Source organism: Corvus brachyrhynchos, unplaced genomic scaffold (assembly GCF_000691975.1).
Source record: "Corvus brachyrhynchos isolate BGI_N302 unplaced genomic scaffold, ASM69197v1 scaffold200, whole genome shotgun sequence".
NCBI classification, from domain to species: Eukaryota; Metazoa; Chordata; class Aves; order Passeriformes; family Corvidae; genus Corvus; species Corvus brachyrhynchos.
Window position 1 is genome coordinate 7712245 of NW_008236184.1, and position 8435 is coordinate 7720679.

Genomic DNA, 8435 nt, shown 5'->3' on the forward strand with positions numbered 1-8435 from the left:
ATGGCCCGCCCCGAGCGGCGCCTGCGCCAACGCGGGGCCTTGGGTTGATTAAAACAACTCCCGGTAAGTGGTCCCGCGTCCGCTTGTAAACCCCCCATCCTGAGCGTGCAGCAGGGGACTACAGCAGTTACCCCCACAAACAGCTCAGCTGCCCGTGTGTGTCACCCTCAGAAACCACCACCGCCTCCCCAACACACACACACACACACATATATATGTGTAGTATGTGTAAATATATAAATATACACGCTATACTATGTAGATACCTTTTTATATATAGTGTATATACAAACACAGTGTATGTCTAGTATATACAATATATATACTGTATAAAATACATGTACTATGTATATATACACTATATTGTATAATTGTGAGAAATAGTCAATGATAAAATTGAATGAGGACAAAGTCATCGAAGCAAAACTATTTATTAATATAAACCAGTTATACTATTAAATATATGTACAAAATATATAATGTTTTCCATAGTATATATACTATATACTATATGCTATATAGTATAAACATTATAAATACATGTATATAGTACGCTATATCAATTATATTATTGAAATTATAGATACAGACATAGATATATATATATATATAGTATATATATTTAATCGTATGTATAGGGAATATGTATATACTATATAGATATATAAAATGACTATTTTTCTGACTGGCTTTCTCTCCAGCTCTGAGGACATGAGCTCTGCCTCCACGTTCAGACAAAGGTGACAGTCCACCTCAGTTCCACCTCCATCCATCCATCCATCCATCCATCCATCCATCCATCCATCCATCCATCCATCCCCACCTCACATTATCTCTGCCAGAGCTCCCATTAATTTTGCTCTAAGTAGAAAAGACTACTCGGGAATACATAATAAAAGACATAAAATGGGCGTCTTTCTCCTTCACAGAAGGCGGCAGCTGAAGAGCGACCCAAAAATAAAATTTTGATGATAAAATGATACTTGCCAAAAATCATCTGCGCTCTACAGCTCTTCCAGATTTATCCTGTGAGATACCCGCAGCCTCAGAGCGGAGTGACAGGAGCCGTTTCACAGCACTACATCACTGAAAGGGCACATCTCTAATCAGGACACCAGAACCAAGGGTGCTGTCTCCGAAAAACAGAGATCAGAGGGTGTTCTTTGTATTTGAAAATGGTATGATTAACTGAGCACAAAAGAAGTAGCTCTACAAAAGATTAGGAAATAGGATGCAAGAAATGATGACAGAAACTCCCATCTGACAGTGTGATGACCATGCCATGGGATGAAAAAAGGTAGATGCTCCATGATCATTCCCAAAATGTTAATGTAAATTTCTGTTGTCTGTTTCCAGAAGTTTAGCTCAAATGGAAGCAGTAATTCACAGCTCTCAGAAGTGCTAAAGTTCAGGGTTTATAATGTACAGATTAGTTTAGATTAAAAAGTGCAGCCAGTAAAGAAGTTTCTGAAACATCCACATTTTGATCAGAACAAGTGCAAGAGTAGACACTTCTTGTGGATCTAGGAAAAAGCTTGTAAGTGAGAAAGACAACAAAATATAAATATTTGCCATCTACAATCATATTTCCAAACTGATTGTTGCTGATCTATAATAATCAGGAAGATATTTAAATACATACAGTTTTCTTACAAGTCTCAACATGAACAGTCCAAATGTCATTGATTTTTATATGAATATGATTTATTCTCTTTGTCCTCACTGTACCTATCATCCATAATATCTGTAAGATCTATTACTAGAGTCTAATGATTAATACCATGAAATCCTCTCATGACAGCAATATGCTGAGAAGATGTTAAGATAAAATACTGAATATTTAAGTTATAAAAGTCAGTGGGAATCTGAGTAAGACACTGAAGCAAGGCCTGAGCAAGGACTTCTTGATATACTCATTAATTATTTTCAGTACATATTATTCCAAGCTGGCAAAAAATAGAGCAGGAAGCCAAAGAGATAAATAATTGGTTCTTATCTGTCCTTTTCAGTGGCACTACAAGAATAAGCAGAGCATGTGTTGCTCAAGGGATTTCTCTGTGAGCCTTGCAAACAATACTTCAGGGGTACAGAGCAGCCTCCTTCGCACTGAAATGCATTCCTCCCCTGATGGAAACACCACCCTGTGCAACAATCGAGAAAAGGAAGTGCAAAATTCAGGTTCCAGTTGAAATTCCAGATGTTGTTTTCCACGTGTGACAATGTGCTGCCACATCTGCTCCTGCAGGCCCCTCATGGGAGTGGTGGGGAACAAGGCTGAGTGGTGGAGAGGTCACAGATGTTCTCATGTGTCACAATGGCATGAGTGAAAAATACCACCCCTCAGGCTAACACAAATAAAGTCACAGAAGACTTGGTGCATCAAAATCACTGAAATCACTACCTGACCTGATGGTTCTGCATTTGGTTTAATTTCCAGGACAACTGCAAAGGCTAAATTCACCTGGATAATACAAAGGGTGCAAAGCTGTAGGTGATAGAGAAAAATCTGCAGAGAAAAAATTGCAGTCTTTCTAAGATGCAGCAAGATAACAAAGCCCCAGAGAACATCATACTGGAGTGTCAATATGACAAGGGAAAAATTACCACAAGCATCTGCCAGGATCACTCCTGAGAGAAAAGGAAACAACCACTGAATGCATTTCTGCCCATCTTACGTACAACCCAGAGACTAAAAAGAGCCCCCTGAAATCTCTTCCCTTGGCCAAATAGCAGGCACTGCAATTTCCATGATATCCAAAGAAAAATAAACTCAGAGCAATAGCAAATATAAAGAAAGATAGGGAAAAAATATACCAGTGTACCAGTGAAAAAAGATACTAAATAGCCTCAGAGTTGAATAGAGTCATCATCTAGCAGTTGTTATGGCAATAAAGCTTTCCCTTGCATCTCTATTCCAGTGCATTTCCACCCACCCATTCAAGGTATTTTGGAGGCACTACCACCAAAATCATATCTCTACTAACTTTCAACTTACATTTTAGGACCTTCTTACAAACCACTCCAGAGATGTACCATGGCTTTTCCTCTTTTTCAAATGCTCCTTATATTCCAGAAATCAGCTTTTTCATCTCGTGTCCTGGAGAAGAGAATCTGAGCCTCATGCTTCTAGAGGTGAATGTTGTATAAAACCAAAATGCAGGACTTTTAAAATCATAGCTAAGAAGAGTAGGGGATATTATGTAGCTTTTGCATGTTTGCCAAACAATTAAGTTACCCTTCAAAGGGAAGGGGGAGGGGGGCGTCTAAGAACAAGGTTTACAGAACAAGGTTCCTACAAATTGCAGGCCAGATTAATTCTTAACATTGTTCCACTTACAATGGGGGAAATACTCTGTGAATTAAGATTTTGTAAAAGACTACTGATTGCAACAAAACCGAATTGTACTCACAGCATTTCAGGATGGGAACTCACATTAGAAACAAAGGGTAGGGGCAGGGGGGACTCCCACCTAGGGAGCAGGAAATCAGAGAGGAGCAGATAATGGTTCCTGGCCATTAACGCTTTGGGTAACCCTGTTAACCCCGTGGTCACCTCAGCACAGACACTGCCTGTCCTCTCAGGGAGCTGGCTGGGAACAAACTCCCTGAGCTCCCTGTCTGTGCTCAGGAGTGCTGCTGTTACACTCTTTGGCTCTGGTGTTCCACTGCACACAGATAAAAACAAGATTTCCTTATTTTACTGAAGTCCAAGTTGCCTGACAATGCGTGAATTAAATTCACTCAATCCATTCCATAAACTGCCTTCTGTAAACCACTAGTATTTCCACATCATTATATGGTATATTCAGTAATCTGATTGCCCTGGGAATATTTGTTTTTCCAAAACTTGTGGCCAAGGTACGTAAGATTAGATCAGACACAGCTTGTATAAGAATGCTGTTATGGGGGTGTACAGTATATTTGCTAGTTTTGAGTTACAGGTAAAAGTTCTCCTTCAAACTCTTCCAGCCAGGGGTGCAAGCTCAGTTCCCTGAAGTTTTCTGCTGCAGCACTTGGAACCTTTCGTTTTGCTTTGCTCTTGGTGTTCTAATACTGGAGGATCAACAGGGAAAATGCTGGTATTGCCTCACTGAGGCTACGCCCAGCCCGTACCTCAGCAAAACTTGTGATATTTTATAGGTCCCCACAAGTCTCTCTGGGATTCACGCTCTTCTGCCGGGATTTTCTCACCATTCTGCGTGTTAACATGAACCAACAGCTGGGTTTAGGAGATCTGATATAAATAGCAACATCATGCTGCGAGCAAGCTTCTTGGAAAGTAAAGAAAATATGTTATTTAATGCACTCTGGCATTTGCCTTTCCTCCCCTCATTCCTAAGATGCACTTCTGTAAACACCCATAATGACAAATGCAAAGAAGTTGACTTGTTCACATCGACGTAACAAGTGCTGCCTTGAGCGCAGGAGATGATATCCAGAGCATTTTACCTCTCCCCTCAGCTGGCAAACCCTGCACAGCGGCGAAAAGAGGCAGAGTGTGGATGGAAATTCCTGCTTCCAACAGCATTCAAGATTACAACCTTTGGTATTTTATTTTCATGGTTGCTCCATGTTGCTTCAGAAACTTCCTGCTTTTGCCATATCTTTCCATTCATTAAAGTTGCAGCTTGCAATTAAACATTCTGACATAACATAGCTGAGATTTTTTGGCAGCAGCCTTAACCAGAGGTTTTCAGAGTTTCCTGCAGACGGCTTTAAATTTTCATATCCTCATGAACGCTTGCCACCTTCTTTTAATAACTTGAAAAAATAAGCCTCTCTTAGGAACTTCATTGTTGCTGTATTTCCCCAGCACTCGGTTGCTGCTGTTAGCAATGTGTCGTGCACATGTATATTTATAGAGGGAGCAAAGTGTTCATATGCACTCTATAGTTTGACATCTCATAGGGAACACACAGATTGCTTAGCAGATCTAAAGAAAAATAGTTATGTTCAATATTTTCATTATTAAAATGTAATTTTCTCTTCTGACAGCATTGTGTTATTTCACCCCTCAAAAATAATCATATTTACTGCATTATTCAAAACTTACAGGCCCTCATCTGTTAATAATTTTGTAGCTTTATACATATTATGACTGTTATATATTGCAACACTCAACTATTTGTATTATTTTTATGCAACAAAATATTTCTTAGGATAAATCTTGACCTTTTTCCAAGGAGCTGGAAATCACTTAAAAGGACTTTAAAGCTATTTGCATTTTTAAGGTGTAGAATATCTTTTATAATTTGGAGAGCTGTTCAAATACTGCTTGCCATTATCTCCAATATAGATTTGGAATTTATTTTAAAGGGGGTCTTTTTAAGGTTCAGACTGACCTTAAAGTCTTTTTTCTTCTAACATTACCTGGCAAATAAATTCTTAAAGGGATATTATCAACTTAAGACCTATGCTTTAGTCTGGAAAAATTTCCAAGAGATTAAAGAGAAAATGGCTCCTTTTTTCTATACGTTTAATTTCTATATTGGAGAGCAGTATGTGTGGTCAGTATCTCATGCTGTTAGGAAACAAAAGGGACAGAAATAGATATAGGAGACCATAATACCTGAAACGTTTTTGAACTACTTTTTTAAAGCAGATTTGAAGTTGATGGGGCCTCTTCAAGTGACAAAAGACTTGTGGAACTCTTGAAAGCCAGATAAGTTGCGCCTGACTTGTGCAGAGCACCCTCAGCTCCCTCTGCAATCAGCTAAAGCTGCTCTTAAAATGCAAGTTTAAGTGTTATTTTTCCTGCATTTTGTCTGCTTCACTGTCAACTCACTGACCAAACTGCAATAAAAAAAGGCACCATTTTTACCCTGATCTGGTAGCCTTCATATCCAGAGCCTACAGTGGTTCTGCAGGATCTGTTAGCGTGTACAAGGCACAACAAAGAAACTTTTAAAGGAGTTAACTTATGGAATAAAGTTTAATTTTTAAACTTGGGCAGTTTACAAGGTGAATTTTGGGTTTTTGTAATGGTGAACAGACTCCTCAGTACAAATATGTCCTTGGTGCATATCCCATTGATTTATTTGGGGACACATGTAGGATGGTTGGTCCGTGTTCCACAAGATAAAGAGCACCCAGCAGCTTCCCTGCTCCCCCTGGCCCTTCCAGGTAAAGGCAAAAAAGCCATGGATCCTCTGCTGGAGTTTGGAAAACAAGCTCAAAAATTTCCCTGGAGCGTTAACGTGGATCAACTGGTGTGCGTTTCCGAGTTCTGAATCCGAACAGGCATTTGTTACGGGGTTTGTGGTTTTCTTGGCTGTGATTTAGGATTATTGCATACTTTCTCAACCCTTTACTAAAAATATGCTCGGTTCTTACCATGAAATGCGGCAGCACATTTGTTGCAATCTCTGAGGATGGTTTCTTATCTGTCAAACAGTTTAGGAGACAAACTGGCACAGAGACAGCTCACCTGTTTTCTGTGGGTACTCGATGATAAACTGCATCTCAGACCCCATTGTGGCACCGAGGACAAGTGTTCTGAGACAAAGCTCATGTAAACAGGTCACCTCTCACTAAAATGCCATTTCATTCTCAAGCCAAGCCAGCTGGCTTTGGACATAAAGTTCTTTTCTCCTTGCGTGGGCAAACTTTATCGCCTTCCCATCCTTTTTCTCTTGCTGTCACATTACTGCAGAGGTGGCGGTGGCTGATAGCAGAGTGAGAAGCAGTGTTCAAAATGCGTCCAAGATAATAGTGCCTGGTCCTGCAGCCATGTGTTGAATCCATCCACATGATCTCATATAACCTAATCAAATGTCTCCCCTTTCATTATATGAAAGTAAAGATGAACTGAGATTGAGTTCAAGTTTTTGAGTTAAAAGGAAAAGTGCCCAAAGTTCTGGTGTTTGATCCTGCGTTTCATTGGTCTCAGTCACAGTTTCAAAGGGTCCAAGCACATCCTGTGTTTGCAGCTTTGGAAACTTTAATTTCAATTTTGCAAATCCTGTTGCGTTCCTTGCTGGAACGAAGCAAATTTCTTCGTAGAAAGCATGACCCTCTCCCACAGGGCAGAGTAAGAAAAATAGTGTTATTTGGAAGGAAAGCTGAAACTTTGGGATTGTGGGGTTTCTCTTTGTTGTCTTGTGGTTTGTTTGTTTCTTAAGATGCAGGTCCATCTTTAGATTCTAAAATGAAAGGCCTTCAAACTTCTCCATAAAACACTGCTCTAGAAAGTCAATGGAAAGTCTCTTAATTGATTCAAAGATCTGACCTGCACAGCTGCACCATTTGAGCACAATAGGTACAGTTTAACTGGCGTAGAAGCGGCTTAAATCTGTTTTACTACAGTTTAGCCAAGCTGAACTGTTCTAAACTAGGTTAAACCCATCCCTGGCGAGGAAGCCAGGCTCTGAATTTGCCATGCCTTAGCTATATCTTCCCCTTGGGTAAAGAGGATGAGGCTACCTCAGATCACCCGGCGTTTCAGGCAGGTATGCATATGGGAACAGCTGACACATAAAGACTCCTTATCCCCGCACTAATTTGTCCGCTTGTCCACAGCCATAGTTACACTTGTTTATATAACAGCAGTTTAAAAGGATACTTTCAGGGGCTGAATCCATGAATGAGTGATCTCATTCAGGTCCTGACGTGCCTGACAACTCACCGCGCATCAGCTGAACCTCGCTAATTGACCGTGTGTGTTTGCTCTTAGCCCATGGCGATCGGCGATGCAAGAAACCCGTTTAGACTTCTCTTTTTCTTGGCCTGAGGTCACGCTGACACATCGAGGCTCACGTTTGCTGCAGGCTAAGGACAGGAATGCTGCCCTTCCCGGGCCACCACTGATATGCGGTGACTCCTTACGGTGCTGACACCAACAGCATCCCCGAGCTCTTGGTTAAATGGGATAACTGAGAGCATAAATCAGGTGTTAGCTCAGGTCAGTGGAAGTCAGCTAGGGATGGATTTAAAGCAAATTGACCCAAATCACTCCTAGTCCAGAATAAGAGTTGCTACCCAGCACTACTTTAACTAAATCAAGTACAGTTGAACCTAACATATACGGGAAGACTTTCAACTAACCATAAAAACCCAAAAATCTTATGTTCCTTGCCCTAGGGCATGTACATTCACTTCAAACAAGAAATACAACTGGATGCATAAAGCAAGTGAATCAAATTCACAGCTATCCCTGCAGACAACGATCAGAGGGAGCTGTGGAAGCAGCAGAACCTTCTCTGGCTCTCCTGGCAGGTTTGGGACACTCATTTTGCGTTGTAACCTGCAGAAGGTGAGGGTGAACATTCTGTCTTGTCTCAGAAGTGTGTGCTCTGCCATCACTCAATCACAAGTATGTAACGACCCTAACTCAGCCCTGGTAAAAGTCAATTGTGAACAAACATGAAACAGCTGAGTTTGTTTTCATTTCTTGAGCTTGCTGAAAAGTATTAAGGATCAGAAGATGATACAGAGGC

General features: G+C 40.6%; 1 long non-coding RNA gene across 5 annotated transcripts; it reads left to right on the forward strand.

Moving 5' to 3' along the window:
• Positions 1 to 4992, forward strand: LOC108447265. 5 transcript variants are annotated; one of them, XR_001862741.1, is made up of 4 exons: positions 1 to 63; positions 702 to 740; positions 930 to 1297; positions 2010 to 4992. It is a non-coding gene; the product is annotated as an uncharacterized LOC108447265 (long non-coding RNA). The 5 variants fall into 5 exon arrangements; XR_001862736.1 differs by having other exon boundaries at positions 702 to 1297; XR_001862739.1 differs by lacking the exon at positions 702 to 740.
• The last annotated feature ends 3443 nt before the right edge of the window (positions 4993 to 8435 follow it).